Source organism: Dendrobates tinctorius, unplaced genomic scaffold (genome assembly GCF_039654945.1).
Source record: "Dendrobates tinctorius isolate UK_male_01 unplaced genomic scaffold, ASM3965494v1 ptg000223l, whole genome shotgun sequence".
Taxonomy (NCBI): Eukaryota; Metazoa; Chordata; class Amphibia; order Anura; family Dendrobatidae; genus Dendrobates; species Dendrobates tinctorius.
In genome coordinates this window covers 1,990,538-2,008,630 of record NW_027361890.1, presented here as the reverse complement: position 1 = coordinate 2,008,630, position 18,093 = coordinate 1,990,538, and the positions used below count along the sequence as shown (strand labels likewise).

General features: G+C 46.6%; 1 long non-coding RNA gene across 2 annotated transcripts in view; it reads right to left on the bottom strand.

Annotated features, from left to right (window-relative positions):
- LOC141058993 (uncharacterized) overlaps positions 1 to 17,367 on the bottom strand; it is a 188,607-nt gene extending 171,240 nt beyond the window's left edge. For both annotated transcript variants that reach the window (XR_012222358.1, XR_012222359.1), the window contains exon 1: positions 17,238 to 17,367. This is a non-coding gene — a long non-coding RNA (uncharacterized lncRNA). The remainder of the gene's footprint in view (positions 1 to 17,237) is intronic.
- Between the last annotated feature and the right edge of the window lie 726 nt (positions 17,368 to 18,093).

The following is an 18,093-nucleotide window of genomic DNA, read 5'->3' as shown; positions in this document are numbered from 1 at the left end:
GCTGTCCCCTGTGGACCCTGCATCCACCACATTAACCCAGTGCGCAGTGATGGACACGTAACGGCCCTGGCCATGCCGACTGGACCATGCATCAGTTGTGAGGTGCACCTTTCCGCTCACTGACTGCTTGAGTGCATGGACAATGCGGTCTTTCACATGATGGTGGAGGGCTGGGATGGCTTTGCGAGAGAAGAAGTGGTGACTGGGTAGGTCATAGCGTGGTACTGCATAGGCCATGAGTTCGCAGAAAGCTGTGCTTTCCACCAACCGAAAGGGCATCATCTCAAACGAGATTAGTTTGGCAATGTGGGCGTTCAAACCCAGTGTACGCGGATGAGAGACTGAGTACTTTCTTGACCTACTCATAGTGTCTGGGAGGGTGAGCTGGACTTGAGAGCTGCATATGGTGGAAGTAGCGGTGGACAGGGCGGACTGAGAGAGGGTTGATGATGGTGATGGAGTTGGTGTTCTTTCTGATGGCCTAGAATCAGTCTTTCGTTGATATAACAGTGGGATTCCCTGACTGCTGTGGTCTTGCAACGACACCTCAACATTTGCTGCTGTGCTAACCGGTGGGTTTACAGTGGGGGAAACAATGTAGCGTTGCTGACTACCTTCGTTGTGATCAGTTGCACATGTGTCACTTGAGGTTTGGTGTTGTGTCCACGCTTGCAAGTGCATGCTGGTTAAATGTCTAAGCATGCAACTGGTATTCAAATTTTTCAGATTTTTCCCTCGGCTAAAGGTCTTTGCGCACTTCTTACAGATAACCTTGGCCTGATCATGAGGATTTTGTTCAAAAAAGTGCCACACTGCACTCTTCCTACTTTGGCAGACATTTTGCAGCCTAGCACGCTGTGATCTTTTGACCCTCTGGACAAGCTGTCCAGCAACTCTTTTGATGTTTGGAACCTGTCTTTGGAGTGCTCCGGGCCTGCCAGATAACAGCTGTTGCGATGTCGATGTCTGCTGTGGATGCTCCTCATCTGAGCTATTGGAAGCAGCACCCTCTTCCCCCAATGGATGCCAATCTGGGTCAACAACTGGGTCATCCATCACCTCCTCTTCTATGTCATGTGCACCTTCCTCTGTCACCGTGTATGGTGTTATAGTGTGCGGGAAGGGGCACCTGAGTCTCATCAGGGTCAGAATCTGGCTCTGTACACTGCGAGGACAATGTAGTGCTCTGAGTGAATGTACCAGCAGAATCATCCATCAGCGGCTGTGCATCAGTGCACTCCATGTCAGATTCATCTTGGCCTGGGTAATTCACCATTTGACTTGATAATCCAGGCATGGTATGTGAAAACAGCTCCATGGAGTAATCAGTAGTATGGCCTGCGTCATCCTTCAATCTTGGTTGGGGTGAAGGACACAAGGAAAGGTGTGGTTCATGAACATGAGCCTCCAATGACGACTCAGTGCTTTTACTTTTTACAACTGAAGAAGAGGAGGCGATAGAGCTGGAGGCTGAGTCAGCAATGTAAGACAAAACTTTTTCCTGATGCTCTGGCTTTAAAAGCGGTTTGCCAACTCCTAGAAAACTAAGCGTTCGAGGCCTTATGTAGCCAGACGATGACGCAGGGTCAGCACCTCCTGCATTCGGTCCTATTTTGCTCTTGCCACTACCATCAGATCCACCACCAAAACCATCATTACCAGCTGCCAACCCCCGCCCAATTCCACGGCCTCTTCCACCAGCCTTCCTCATTTTTGGTAGAAATGTAGACAAAATCCAACAAACTATATAGTAATGTAAAACAAGGTACAAGGTGTCTATAGGACAGGGGAGATTTTGAATTTCTGCAGACACTTGTGGACACTGGACACTTTTGGATTGTGTGAGGCCCATTGATATCTGAGCGCTATGTGACAGGCTCGATGGCACAGCTGTGACCAAAGTGACTAGAGGATAAGGGAGATTTTGAATCTCTGCACACACTTTTGGACACTGGACACTTTTGGATTGTGTGAGGCCCAATGAATATCTGAGCGCTATGTGACAGGCTCGAAGGCACAGCTGTGACAAAAGTGACTAGAGGATAAGGGAGATTTTGAATCTCTGCACACACTTTTGGACACTGGACACTTTTGGATTGTGTGAGGCCCACTGATATCTGAGCGCTATGTGACAGGCTCGATGGCACAGCTGTGACAAAAGTGACTAGAGGATAAGGGAGATTTTGAATCTCTGCACACACTTTTGGACACTGGATGGACACTTTTGGATTGTGTGAGGCCCACTGATATCTGAGCGCTATGTGACAGGCTCGATGGCACAGCTGTTACCAAAGTGACTAGAGGATAAGGGAGATTTTGAATCTCTGCACACACTTTTGGACACTGGACACTTTTGGATTGTGTGAGGCCCAATGAATATCTGAGCGCTATGTGACAGGCTCGATGGCACAGCTGTGACCAAAGTGACTAGAGGATAAGGGAGATTTTGAATCTCTGCACACACTTTTGGACACTGGATGGACACTTTTGGATTGTGTGAGGCCCACTGATATCTGAGCGCTATGTGACAGGCTCGATGGCACAGCTGTGACCAAAGTGACTAGAGGATAAGGGAGATTTTGAATCTCTGCACACACTTTTGGACACTGGACACTTTTGGATTGTGTGAGGCCCAATGAATATCTGAGCGCTATGTGACAGGCTCGATGGCACAGCTGTGACAAAAGTGACTAGAGGATAAGGGAGATTGGATTGCTTTTAAAAAGCAGTTTGCGGAGCAGTGGGTAAACAGCAATGCAGGAATGTCAGGAAGCCTTAGAAGGCAGCCCAACAACCAACACCACTGATATACCACTATATAGCCTCCCCTTGCACTGCACACACAGTGACTGGTGTGTTGTGCAGGCCAAATTGCTAGCAGCAGAAGCAGTTTTTTTGTCTTCTCAGCAGGACAAAAAAAAAAAATTGGGATTGCTTTTAAAAAAGCAGTTTGCGGAGCAGTGGGTAAACAGCAATGCAGGAATGTCAGGAAGCCTTGGAAGGCAGCCCAACAACCAACACCACTATATAGCCTCCCCTTGCACTGCACACACAGTGACTGGTGTGTTGTGCAGGCCAAATCGCTAGCAGCAGAAGCAGTTTTTTTTGTCTTCTTCCCTGCCTAACGCTCTCCCTACAGAATCAGCAGCAACCTCTCCCTATACTAAGATCGGCAGAAGTAAGATGGCGGTCGGCGTGCACGCCCTTTTATACCCCCTGTGACGCCTACCAAAGCAAGCCAATCACTTGCATGCCCTTCTGAAAGATGGTGGTGACCCGTGCCTATGTCATCACGTTGCCCACAGTGTCCGTGGATCCTAATTGGCTGAAAAAGAGCGCAAAACAAACTTTTGAAACGCGACTTTGGCGCGTAAGTCGCCGACCTAGTGGCCAACCTCATCCTAGGGTCGGGTTTCGTTTCATGAAACCCGACTTTGCCCAAAGTCGGCGACTTTTGAAATTGTTCGACCCTTTTCGTTCAACTCTAATGATAACCAAACCATATCACCCACCTTAAACCGGGGACCAATGGTCCTATGTCGGTTGGAAAACCGCTGGGCCTTTTCCTGGGAGAGAGATAACTTATCCACCACTTGGTCCCAGATCTGGTGCATTCTCTCCACCACAGTGTCAACACCTGGGCAGGCAGAAGGCTCCACCTGCCCTGAAGAAAATCGAGGATGAAACCCAAAGTTACAAAAAAAAGGTGACATGAAAGTGGCAGAACTAGCTCTATTATTTAAAGCAAATTCGGCCAAGGGCATATATGAAACCCAATCATCCTGATCGGCGGAAATAAAACATCTCAAATACGACTCCAAGGTCTGGTTTGTTCTCTCCGTCTGCCCATTGGTCTGAGGGTGAAAAGCAGAGGAGAAGGACAACTGAATTCCTGTCTGGCTAGACGGAGACTCGAGTATTTGGTTAAGTGGAAGGGTTATGGTCAGGAGGATAATTCCTGGGTCTCTGCCTCTGATATTCATGCGAAAAGATTGGTGCGTGCCTTTCATCGGGCTCACCCTGATCGCCCTGGTGGCGTGGATGAGGGTTCGGTGACCCCTCCTCAAGGGGGAGGTACTGTTGTGAGTTAATTTTCCCCTTCACCATTGAGGTCTGATGAACTCCCTCTTCTGGTGAAGGAAGGTAGTGAGGCTGATTACAAAGCACCTGAGCAGAATGATGATGACTGGGTGACTGGGATTGCTGACTGGATATAAGGCAGCCGACACCCTTCTGCCTTGCGGGTGATTCTGTTATGAATGAGTCACTGTAGGAGGCAGAAATACTAGCTAAGTCCAGAAAACCAGAGATGTTGGCAGCTATCGGATTGCAGACCCCTGAACCTAACAACAACAACTAGCAGTAGCCGGGGGGGTTCCTACGGTGCCCTAGACCCCTCGATCACAGCCAGAGAACTACATAGCCTAAAGACAGAAAGGGAAATCTAAACTGCCCCAGAGCAGACCCCAAAGCAATAGGCAGCCCCCAACATATAATGACGGTGAAGCAAGATGAAAAAACACTCACACAGATAGAAAGATAGGCTGAGCAAATGATGGGGCCCAAGCTAACTAAATAGGACAGAATAGAAAAGCTGCTGTCTATAATCCGCCAAAACCCTCTAAAAAACAAGAGCCAACAGACTGATAGGGAAAAAAGCCCTGAAGATGCTAGGCTTCAAAAAGACTATATCAGTACTCAGGTATTATCTGAAGACAGAGCAAAAAGGAATTCAGCTCACTCAGCAGGGAACGGCAGAAATCCAGAAAATCAAGGCAAAACAAAACCAAAACACAAATGCAAAAAGTAGAGCAGAAAACTTAGCTTTTGAGCAGGAATCAGACTGGTCTCCAAGAATCCCTCAGAGTAATCACCCGCAAGGCAGAAGGGCGTCGGCTGCCTTATATCCAGTCAGCAATCCCAGTCACCCAGTCATCATCATTCTGCTCAGGTGCTTTGTAATCAGCCTCACTACCTTCCTTCACCAGAAGAGGGAGTTCATCAGACCTCAATGGTGAAGGGGAAAATGAACTCACAACACAGTGCATTTCTGAATCATTTAATGTTAGCTTCATTGGAAAAAACTGAGCTTTTCTTTCAAAAATAAAGAAATTTCTAATTGACCCTAAACTTTTGAATGGTAGTGTGTGTGTATATATATATATATATATATATATATATATATATATATATATATATATATATATATATATATTTATATATAAAGCTCAAAGTGTGTATGTGTGTATGTGTGTATGTGTGTATGTGTGTATGTGTGTATGTGTGTATGTGTGTATGTGTGTATGTGTGTGTGTGTGTGTGTGTGTGTGTATGTCCGGGATAGGCATCCGCACCGTCGCAGCTACAGCCACAAAATTTGGCACAGTCACACGTCTGGACCCCGAGAGCGTCCTAAGCTATGTTGTGAGGCAAAATTTTAACCCCGCGCGTTCCAATTCACCAAACAATTTTGCCCCTATCAACATACTGGGGGAAAAAGTGTGTGCGTGTCAAGCCCCGCCCCTCATTGTGATGTCATAATGCCCCTATTTGCATACTGGGGAAGCAGTGTGTGCGTATCAAGCCCCGCCCCTCATTATGATGTCACAATGGTTGCCATGGCGACGCTGATGTCATCATAGGTCGCAAGCCCCGCCGCCGCTCATTATGATGTCATAATGGTTGACTATGGGATGGAGGATGTGTGATGGGTATATGGGCACTGGACTATGGGATGGAGGATATGTATGACGGGTATATGGGCACGGGACTATGGGATGGCGGATATGTATATGGACACGGGACTATGGGATGGAGGATGTGTGATGGGTATATGGGCACTTGACTATGGGATGGAGGATATGTTTGACGGGTATATGGGCACGGGACTATGGGATGGCAGATATGTATATGGGCACGGGACTATGGGATGGAGGATGTGTGATGGGTATATGGGCATTGGACTATGGGATGGAGGATATGTATGACGGGTATATGGGCACGGGACTATGAGATGGCGGATATGTATGATGGGTATATGGGCATGGGACTATGGGATGGAGGATATGTATGATGGGTATATGGGCATGGGACTATGAGATGAAGGATGTGTGATGGGTATATGGGCACTCGACTATGGGATGGCAAATACGTATGATGGGTATATGGGCATGGGACTATGGGATGGAGAATATGTATGATGGGTATATGGGCATGGGACTATGGGATGGAGGATGTGTGATGGGTATATGGGCACTGGACTATGGCATGGAGGATATGTATGATGGGTATATGGGCACGGGCCTATGGGATGGCGGATATGTATGATGGGTATATGGGCACTCGACTATGGGATGGCGAATATGTATGATGGGTGTATGGGCATGGGACTATGGGATGGACGATATGGGATGGGTATATGGGCACGGGACTATGGGATGGAGGATAATTATAATTTGTTACAAGTAACCACAGTTAGTTACTATGCCCGGGCAGCGCCGGGCTCTTCAGCTAATATATATATATATATATATATATATATATATATATATATATATATATATATATATATATATATATATATATATATATACACATATACACACACACACATATACACAGTACAGACCAAGAGTTTGGACACACCTTCTCATTCAAAGAGTTTTCTTTGTTTTCAAGAGTATGAAATTTGTAGATTCACTCTGAAGGCATCAAAACTATGAATTAACAAATGTGGAATTATATAATTAGCAAAAAAGTGTGAAACAACTGAAAATACACTCACTGGCCACTTTATTAGGTACACCTGTCCAACTGTGTGTTAAGACTTAATTTCTAATCAGCCAATCACATGGCGGCAACTCAGTGCATTTAGGCATGTAGACATGGTCAAGACAATCTCCTGCAGTTCAAACCGAGCATCAGTATGGGGAAGAAAGGTGATTTGAGTGCCTTTGAACGTGGCATGATTGTTGGTGCCAGAAGGGCTGGTCTGAGTATTTCAGAAACTGCTGATCTACTGGGATTTTCACGCACAACCATCTCTAGGGTTTACAGAGAATGGTCCGAAAAAGAAAAAAAATCCAGTGAGCGGCAGTTCTGTGGCCGGAAATGCCTTGTTGATGCCAGAGGTCAGAGGAGAATGGGCAGACTGGTTCGAGCTGATAGAAAGGCAACAGTGACTCAAATTGCCACCCGTTACAACCAAGGTAGGCAGAAGAGCATCTCTGAACGCACAGTGCGTCGAACTTTGAGGCAGATGGGCTACAGCAGCAGAAGACCACACTGGGTACCACTCCTCTCAGCTAAGAACAGGAAACTGAGGCTACAATTTGCACAAGCTCATCGAAATTGGACAGTAGAAGATTGGAAAAACGTTGCCTGGTCTGATGAGTCTCGATTTCTGCTGCGACATTCGGATGGTAGGGTCAGAATTTGGCGTAAACAACATGAAAGCATGGATCCATCCTGCCTTGTATCAACGGTTCAGGCTGGTGGTGGTGGTGTCATGGTGTGGGGAATTTTTTCTTGGCACTCTTTGGGCCCCTTGGTACCAATTGAGCATCGTTGCAACGCCACAGCCTACCTGAGTATTGTTGCTGACCATGTCCATCCCTTTATGACCACAATGTACCCAACATCTGATGGCTACTTTCAGCAGGATAATGCGCCATGTCATAAAGCTCGAATCATCTCAGATTGGTTTCTTGAACATGACAATGAGTTCACTGTACTCAAATGGCCTCCTCATTCACCAGATCTCAATCCAATAGAGCATCTTTGGGATGTGGTGGAACGGGAGATTCGCATCAGGGATGTGCAGCCGACAAATCTGCGCCAACTGTGTGATGCCATCATGTCAATATGGTCCAAAATCTCTGAGGAATGCTTCCAGCACCTTGTTGAATCTCTGCCACGAAGAATTGAGGCAGTTCTGAAGGCAAAAGGGGGTCCAACCCGTTACTAGCATGGTGTACCTAATAAAGTGGCCAGTGAGTGTATGTCTTATATTCTAGGTTCTTCAAAGTAGCCACCATTTGCTTTGATTACTGCTTTGCACACTCTTGGCATTCTCTTGACTAGCTTCAAGAGGTAGTCACCGGAAATGGTTTTCACTTCACAGGTGTGCCCTGTAAGGTTTAATAAGTGGGATTTACCTTATAAATGTGGTTGGGACCATCAGTTGTGTTGTGCAGAAGTCTGGTGGATACACAGCTGATAGTCCTACTGAATAGACTGTTAGAATCTGTATTATGGCATGAAAAAAAGCAGCTAAGTAAAGAAAAACGAGTGGCCATCATTACTTTAAGAAATGAAGGTCAGTCAGTCCGAAAAATTGGGAAAACTTTGAAAGTGTCCCCAAGTGCAGTGGCAAAAACCATCAAGCGCTACAAAGAAACTGGCTCACATGAGGACCGCCCCAGGAAAGGAAGACCAAGAGAAACCTCTGCTGCAAAGGATAAGTTCATCAGAGTCACCAGCCTCAGAAATCACAGGTTAACAGCAGCTCAGATAAGAAACCAGGTCAATGCCACACAGAGTTCTAGCAGCAGACACATCTCTACAACAACTGTTAAGAGGAGACTTTGTGCAGCAGGCCCTCATGGTAAAATAGCTGCTAGGAAACCACTGCTAAGGATATCCTGCACTAGCAGGATTTTGCCGTGCGCTGCGCACTTTTGAAGGTGCGCCCGTGTGCGCCGAACGCAGCATGTTGCATTTTGGCGCGCTCAGCGCACCTTCAAAAGTGCGCAGCGCACTGCAAAATCCTGCTAGCGCACGGCCAGCGCACGATCTGCGCACCCTATGCTAAAGATAGGGTGCGCAGATCGCAAGCGCCCATGTGCGCTAGTAGGCGGCGACCGGATGGGGCGGGTAGGGAGCCGGGAGGGGGCGGGGCTTAGCGGCACCGTGCGCTGCAGGAAATAAACGCTAGTGTGAAACTAGCCTAAGAAATACTATATGTAAATGGTACAAAAGGAAACCTGATATAAAATGTTGCTGTGTTTGGTATAACTTCAAACTCCTCAATATTAATGCATATTCTGTAAAATAGCCCCTCAATTTCAGATTCATCATTTAGGACACTGGTATGTTTTTTAAGGCCTCCTTCACACGTCCTGGTTATTTCTGTACAGGAAAAAACAGTACTGATAAGATTCGTGTCTGTGTGATAGTCAAATGTACATATGTGACATCCATGTGACATCCGTGTTTCTGTCCATATTTCACATCTATGGGGCATCCATGTGCAGTCTGTGTAAAACAATGAGCTGCTACGAGCGCAGCTTCAGCAACGAGCGGTGACGTCATAGAGGTTTCTTCCAGTCACTTAAGCTGTGTTCCCACGAGCAGTTCACTGTGAGCGGCCCTATAAACCATGAGAAAATACTTAGGGTGCTAGCTGTGTTCTCACTGATGTCACCGCAATTCATGGTCCCAGCTCACAGTGTCTGTGGGAACAACTGCCTGTGGTAATGCAGGTTCATTGACCAGCAGTAACTTCTATGATGTCACCTCTCATCACTGAAGCTGTGCTAGCAGCAGCTCATTGTGTCCTGGTTTTCAGTGTGAACGGTCACAACATTGCACCATTCATTTTGAAAATCAGATGTCACAGAGTTGGTTTATGACTAGTGTTGAGCGATACCATCTGATATCGTGAAATATCGGATCGGACCGATACCCAAAAAGTATCGGATATCGCCGATTCCGATACCGGAAACCAATGCAAGGCAATGGGACAGAAATATCGGAATTTAAAAAAAAAAAACCCTTTCTTTCCTTGTAGGTTAATTCTACATGAAGTAAAACTACTACTAATAATAATGTAGAATGTATTGGGGGAGGTGGAGGAGACATTAAAGGCATAGAGGTTTAGCCCAATCAAATGGAATAGCAGGAATACATTTTTTTTTTTTTAAGATTTTTTTTTTTTAAGACGTTTGGAGTTACAAAGGTATTGACTATGTTAACCTTTTTTATATTTTGTCAGATATGTATATTTCACTACTTCCATGCTCTTCACCTTCTTTTTTACTTCTCCCACACTTTCTCCTTCATGATCCTCAGCAGCATCTTTTTCATCAACTTCTTCTTCACCTTATTCATCTTCTTCTTCACCTTCTTCCTATTATTCTTTTTTTTACATTCTTCATATTCTTCTTATTCAACTATTATTCTTCTTCATATTCTACTTCTTCATCTTCTTCCTATTCTTCTTCTTCATCATATTCTTATTTGTGACAGTCATTCCTGTAGTTGTTATCTATAAAAGTTTGAAGATTACACCTTCCATTCTGCCTGTCACAAAAGATTTACAACAGGATTTGTCAGCGTTCAGTTTGGCCTGCAGCAGCAGGCATTTTCCAGGGGCACCACGAGGAGGAACGGACTCACGCCCATACACTGCTTAGTCGTCTTCTGCTTCTAATTTAGATATCTTTTGCTCTGATTTTTGGTCTTATGCTTAATGTTGTTCTGCTTTTTGTTCTTCTGCTTCTTGGTCTTCTGTCTCTTGTTGTTCTGTATCTTGGTCATTGTCTTCATGTTCTTTGTCCTCTTGGTCATCTTCTTCAGGGTCATCTTTTTGGTCTTCTTCGGGGTGGTCTTCAGGGTCGTCTTCAGGGTCATCGTATTCGGGTCGTCGTCTTCAGGGTCGTCGTCAGGGAGATCCAGAGTGATAACCAAAAACCATTTCCAAAAGCTTGAACTTGGAAATGTAGCCGAAGGTACAAGAAGGCTGAGGAACTGCCAAGAACCAGCTGACGGTACTGGAACCCGGATGGGTAGCAGAAGGAACAAGAGCCAATGGCACTACCGAGGAACAGCTGACGGTGGTGGAACCTGGTTACTCGGCTATCCCGACCGCAACACGACGGGACAACGTATTGGTGGCAAAGTGATGTTGACACTACCCAGAAACAGCAGGCGTGCTGGAACCAGGCTAGGCAGGAGGGAGTACCCGTGCCAAAGACACTGCCAAGAACCAGCTGACGGTGCTGGAACCCGGATTGGTAGCAAAAACTGCAAGAGCCAATGGAACTAGCGAGGACCAACTGACGGTGTTGGAACCCGGTTACTAAGCAGGAGGTACCTGTGCTAGAAAGCACTACCAAGGACCAGCAGACGTTGCTGGAACTCGGATACGGAGAAGGAGGCACCTAAGCCAAATGCACTGCCGAGAACCAGCTGACCATGCTGGAACCCAGATGGATTGCAGAAGCTGCAAGAGCCAATGGAACTAGTGAGGACCAGCTGACGGTGCTGGAACCCGGAGGGGCAGCAGAAGGAACAAGAGCCAATGGCACTACCGAGGACCAGCTGACGGTGCTGAAACCTGGTTACTAAGCAGGAGGTACCTGTGCTAGAAAGCACTACCAAGGACCAGCAGACGTTGCTGAAACTCGGATACCGAGGAGGCACCTAAGCCAAAGGCACTGCCGAGAACCAGCTGACGGTGCTGGAACCCAGATGGGTAGCAGAAGCTGCAAGAGCCAATGGAACTAGCGAGGACCAGCTGACAGTGCTGGAACCCGGATGGGTAGCAGAAGGTACCCATGAAAAACAAAGTTGCAAGGCCGCGAGCTGGCCGCAGTTACCGAAACCCACAGTCCTACAGGGGGTGCTTGTCCTATTGGCACTACGGAACCAGCCTTTGTTGCCAGATCCCGCAGCCCACATAGGAAGCCCATAAACTGCAGGCACCATAGACTCGGCTAACCCGACCGCAACACGACAGGACAACGTATTGGTGGCAAAGTGACATTGACACTATCCGGAAACAGCAGGTGTGCTGGAACCAGGCTGGGCAGGAGGGAGTACATGTGCCAAAGACAATGCCGAAAAACAGCTGGCGGTGCTGGAACCCAGGGAAAATACTACAAACAGAGTGGAGCCCGAGGCCTAATTGGAGCAAGTTTTATATATGATGTAGTTTGAATGTGGAGGCAGCAGGAGACTTTGCCGGACACACAGCAGGGGAGCAACTGGCGTTACTGAACCCCAATAACACAGGAGCTAGTGTTTTCCTCTGTGCAGACGGCACTTCTGAGCAACAACTGGCGGTGTTGGAGCCCAGGGATTACAGTTCAGGTGGTAGAAACATGAACACAACAGGAGACCTGGATACTGCTGCCAACCAATTATTTATTCTGGAAGAGGACTGGCAAATTCCGGCGAGATCCAGGCCTTGTTCATTTTCAGAAAATTAAGCCGGTCAACGTTATCGGAGGATAGTCACGTGCGACGATCTGTTAGTACACCACCTGCGGCACTAAAGACGCGTTCCGATAATACACTAACAGCAGGGCAAGCCAGCACCTCCAATGCATACTGGCTATGCTCTGGCCATGTATCCAGCTTAGAAACCCAAAACTTGAAGGGGGAAGAGCCGTCTGGGAGTACACTGACAGGGCAAGACATGTAGTCTGTTACCATCTGGCGGAAACGTTGCCTCCTGCTGACTGGAGCCGTCTGTGATAGTGTAGACATTTGTGGCGGGCACACAAAACTTTGCCACATTTGGGCCATACTGGTCTTGCCTTGTGCTAAGGCACTGCTTCTGCTCCCTCTTTGTGCAGAGCTTCCTCCACTGCCTCGATGCACAGAGCTGCTTTGTAAAGCACTAGCAGCACTGCTCTCAGGTGGAATGGAGAACATGATGGACTGCACCAGTGTGTCTTGGTACTCCCGCATTATACGCTCCCAGTTCAACGGTGTTCTGAGGCTTTGTAAGTTGTCCCAGTAGCGAGGATCTAGGAGGGTGTACACCCAATAATCAGCTGTGTTGAGAATGTAGGCGATGCGGCGGTCGTTTCTCAGGCACTGCAGCATGAAATCAACCATGTGCTGCAGACTCCCAACTGCCCAAGAAACGCTGTCCCCTGCTTGAGGCGTCATCTCTGCCTGCTCTGCATCACCCCACCCTCGCTGTACATACTGACTAATAGAGCATTATGTACCTCCCTCCTCTGGAGAGATGTCTTCCTCCTCCACTGACTCCTCCTCATCCTCCTCACAAAGTGTCCCCTGCCTAGGCCTTTGTGAGGAACCACGTTGCGCAGACTGTCCAGAAGCAGATGGCATTTGTGACTCCTCATCCTCCACCTCTTCTAAAACCTCCTCCCTTAGTGCTTGCAGTGTTTTTTGAAGCAGGCAGATAAGGGGGACAGTCATGCTAACTAATGCATCATCTGCACTCGCCATCCGCGTGGAATCATCGAAGGCACGCAAAACGTGGCAGATGTCCTTCATAGAGGCCCACTCAGTGGTGCTGAAGTGTGACCAGCGCACAGTGCGACTTGTTTGCGCCTGATGCAGCTGGTACTCCATTACTGCTGCCTGTAGCTCACACAACCGCTCCAACATATGTAACGTTGAATTCCACCTGGTGGGTAGGTCACATATGATGCGATGTTCCGGAAGGCGGTATCGGCGCTGCAGAGCTGCAATGTGTGATCTTGCCATGCTGGAACGCCGCAAGTGAGCTCACTCTATCCAGACCTTGTGCAGCAGTGCATCAAGATCCGGATAGTCCCTCAGAAAGCTCTGCACGACCAAGTTGAGCACATGTGCCAGACATGGGATGTGAGTGAGGTTGCCTAGGCCCAGAGCTGCCACTAGATTTCGGCCATTGTCACTCACTACCAAACCTGGCTGGAGATTCGCTGGCACAAACCACACGTCGCTCTCCTGCTTGATGGCATTCCAGAGCTCCTGCGCTGTGTGGCTTCAATTCCCCAAAGAAATTAATTTCAGTATGGCCGGTTGACGTTTGGCCACGGCTGTGCTCATATCGGTCGCAACAGGCTCCTGCAGCGCTGATTCAGAGGAACTGGAGTATGAGGAGGAGTCAATGTGTACAGACTGGATTCCTGCAATCCTTGGAGTTGGCAGAACACGTACAGCGCCACTCAAGATCTGTACCAGCTCCACAACATTGACCCAATGGGCAGTGAGGGAAAGGTATCGTCCCTGTCCATGGTTACTGGTCCACGCATCGGTGGTCAGGTGGACCTTGCTACTGACAGCGTTTAGTAGCGCATGTTTAATTTTTCCTTCCAAATGCTTTTGCAGGGCAGGGACGGCTTGTCTGCTGAAATAAAAGTGGCTTGGCATGGAGTATTGTGGGACTGCCAATGCCATGAAGTTACAGAAGGTGTCAGTCTCCACCAGCCTGAATGAGAGCATTTCAAGGGCCAGTAGTTTGGCAATGCCAGCATTCAGAGCCTGTGCTCAGGGATGATTTGCCAAGTATGGTCGCCTTTTCTCCCATGCCTGTGCTACCGATGGCTGTAGAGTGGCCTGGAAGTGTGAGGATGACAGGGAATGTGGTGCTGTGGGTGGAATGTCACTGGGTCTCTGGACAACAGTGCCAGAGGTTCTTCCATGGCGATCCTGTGAGGAAGCCGAACCAGCTGTGTGTGAGCTGGAGGAAGAGGCTACAACACGAGCTGAAGAGGTGGTAGGTGGTGCTGTAGGTTGGCCTACGTCTTCAGTGTGTCTTTGTAACTCCACCACGTGCTTAGTCCGCACATGTTTCCACATATTTGTGGTATTCAGGTTGCTGACACTTTTCCCTCTTTTGACTTTCTGATTACACAGCTTGCATTTGACAAAGCAAATGTCATCTGCAACTGTGTCAAAAAAGGACCACGCACTGCAAGTCCTGGGAGCGCCCGTTTTGAGTTTTGGAAGAGGAATGCTCCTAACGGGTGCCAAAGTGGAGGCTACAGGCAACCAAGTCTGCCCCCTCCCTCTCCCTCCTGTTTTGGCTGTTCGGAAAATCTCTTCCTCAAAGCTGCTCCCACCACCTTCCTGTTCCTCATGCCATGATGGGTCAAGGACCTCATCATCTACACTCCCCTTTTCAAACACCTGCTTCTCCTGGGTAGTCTCGCTAGCACCGTACACACCAGAAAGTGGCACTTGAGTCTCATCATCTGATGCGTACTGAGGTGTGCTGACCATAGGCACTGGCCCACCCGCCTCTTCAGATTCAGAGGGACAAAGCAGTTGTGCATCACTGCATACTCCCTCTTCTTCACATTCTAGAATGCTGCTTGGCTGGCCCCGTAATTCCAAGCCAAGAGATTCTGAGAACAGAAGTAGAGATGGCTCCTGTCCAGGGCTCTTTTACTGCCTGGGCAATTTGGCAGGTGGTGAAGAGACAGATGGTTGCTCTTCAGTGCTCTGGCCCTGAGAGGATGTGGAAGTAATTGAAGTCGATGTGTTAGCTGCCATCCATCCGACAACGGCTTCAATTTGTTCGTCCCACAACAGTGGGGTACGGCGAGGTCCTACAAAGCTGCTCATAAAGGACTGTTGCCTGGTAAAACTGGGGGATGCTGAGTCACTGGTGCCCGCAGCAGGCACAGAATCCCCACGTCCTCTCCCTCCTGAATCTCCACGCCTTACTCCCTGCCTTCTTCATCTTGGTAGACTGATAAAGATAGGCAGAAAAGTACAAAGGGGGGGGCTTGGTGTGCTTATTCCTGAACAGCTGCTGACAGGTATAGGAAACACTAATTTTATAAAGTGTGTGGACTACACTTTAATAAGAGCTAATGTGACCTACACAACTGTCAAGTGGAATGTTTGGTGAACTTTATTTACGTGTTTTTTTTCAAAAAAACAAAAAGGATATGACCAAAGATGTGAAAGCGATAGTATCACAAACTTTTTGGAGCCATTACAATGCAGGAAGGTAACCTACAATGCAATAGATGAGGCTCCAAAAAATAGGCTAATACTAATCTGGCTGCGGCTGCAGGGCACAAGCCAGCAAAAAGGCTCCTCTATCTACTCCTATATAGTGTTTGCAACCAACCAATGTAGATGGATACGGATAGAAGCACACTAATAGGAGAAAAAAAAAATCAGGAAAAATGAGCTGCAATAAAACAAAAAAAGGACTATGTATGAGACAGTGACGCACGCTGAGCGGACTACAACCAGAGGTGGCTGCAGAACACACTACAACGTGAGCTGCACTCACACACAGAGACCTCACAAACAGCCGTGAACAGTGCAGAGAACTGGGCACTAGCACTGAAAGGCTGCAGAAAGGCTCCGTTGTCTACTCCTATAGTGTTTGCAATCAATGTAGATGGATATGGATGAATGCACACCAATAGGAGAATTAATGAAAAATGAGCAGCAATAAAACAAAAATAAATATGTATGAGGCAGTGACGCACGCTGAGCGGCCTACAACCAGAGGTGGCTGCAGGACCCACTACAGCATGAGCTGCACTCACACAGACCTTGCAGACAGCTGTGAACAGCGCTGCAAGGCAAAAGAAAGCTACAGTGATTGATAATGTAGCCTGGGTAAAGCACAATATTATATAGCAAATCGCTATCTCTAACTGTCCCTCAGAGTCTTGAACAGCAGCCTGTCCCTAACTGAATTCACAGCAGAGTGAACCCTAAGTGGCGGCGGCTTTTATAGTCCATCATGACATCATTTTAGCAGCCAATCACAGCCATTCCATTAGTTAACATGCCTACATGCCTAACAGGATGTGCCCACACTTCTGAGGATTCCTCATTGGCTGAATCAAATCAAACTGGCTCATAGCATTATGGGAACTTCTGATTCCGGTATTCAATATGCAAAAAGTATCGGAACTCAGTATCGGAATTCCGATACCGCGAATATCGGCCGATACCTTATATTTGCGGTATTGGAATGCTCAACACTATTAAAAATGTAATACTATGATCGGATATCTCATAAACTTTTGATTTCAAGGAGATATAAAATATTTTTTGTAATTCATACTGTGTATTCAAATACATAAGCCCCCTTAGAGAGGGATGGCCCAGGCCTTGTTTGGTTTCATAATGTTTGCTACTGGGTGAGAATATCCTATGAAAGATTCAACTCTACAGTGGAAATGCATTGCTAGTCAATATGCCAGAAAGGAGGACCAGGCAATGGCACTGTCTTTGTCACAGAGAAAAATCAAGGTGCAGGAACTTCAGACTGTTTGTAGGTAAAATGTTATTCAAAGTGATATAAAACAAATAAAAACTATATACACAATGTAATAAATTAGTTTAAGATTGGCGCTAGTCCACTTGGACAGAGAAGGAAGGTCCACTATTCCCAGATGCAGCTGGTGAATAACAGGCTCTGTGCTGGTACCTGTTTAAAAGAGCTAAAGCTGATAAGAAAAGAAATACACCTCGCTATACTGGGAAATGAAAAAATAATATAACTGAGTACTCACTTGCTGGTGTGTGAAAAAATCACGTGGTGGTGGATGTATAGCAGTATCCTGAGACTATTCACCTTGTCATAGATGTATATTGCCTTTCATTTGGATGCCAAAACTGCTGAGTAGATAATATAGGGTTAAATGGGGGTGAGCCTGTTAGTGTGTTTCAGAGGAAAATAAAAAATAAAAAAAATATGAACTAATCTTGATTTACTCACTTGAGTATGTCAGAACCATATAAAATACATGATGTAAAATGTAGCCGTTGCTAGGTATTAAGATTGGAATGTTGCAGCCTGTTTCTGATGTAAAAAAATATAATAGTTGAAAAATAAAATGAAACACCAAAAAAAGAGGGGGATAAATAGATGTTTGGGATGATAACTGAATGCTGACCTTACTGCATGCCAATTTCAACAGGCAAGGTCAGAATGATTAATCCTGTGCAAAACAAATGATGGCACAGGTCCTGCAATTAGTGACAGCTTGTGCCCGCTAGTGGAACGAGGTGCTCATCAGGTGAGCAATTTCCTATAGATGCTCACCTTTTCAGTTGAGTAAATATTACTGCGCCTAGATGGCGCCATGTTTTTTCTCCTTTAGGAACTTTATCACTGATAAATAGAGAAATACATTGTGTAAAGCAAATCAAAGATGTTAAATACTAACTTTTAATCTTAATTTTTAAAAATGTAATATAGAACCATGTGCAAGTGAGTGGTATAAAGAGTAAAAATATTTAGATTGCAGCAAAAAATGAATAGCCTGGTAGAAGATTAAAGTGCTCCAAAATGCCTTCAGATCAATGCCATATGTATACCAGCCTAGTATATCTGCCAGTGGATAATGTATTTTTATTTATTCATTC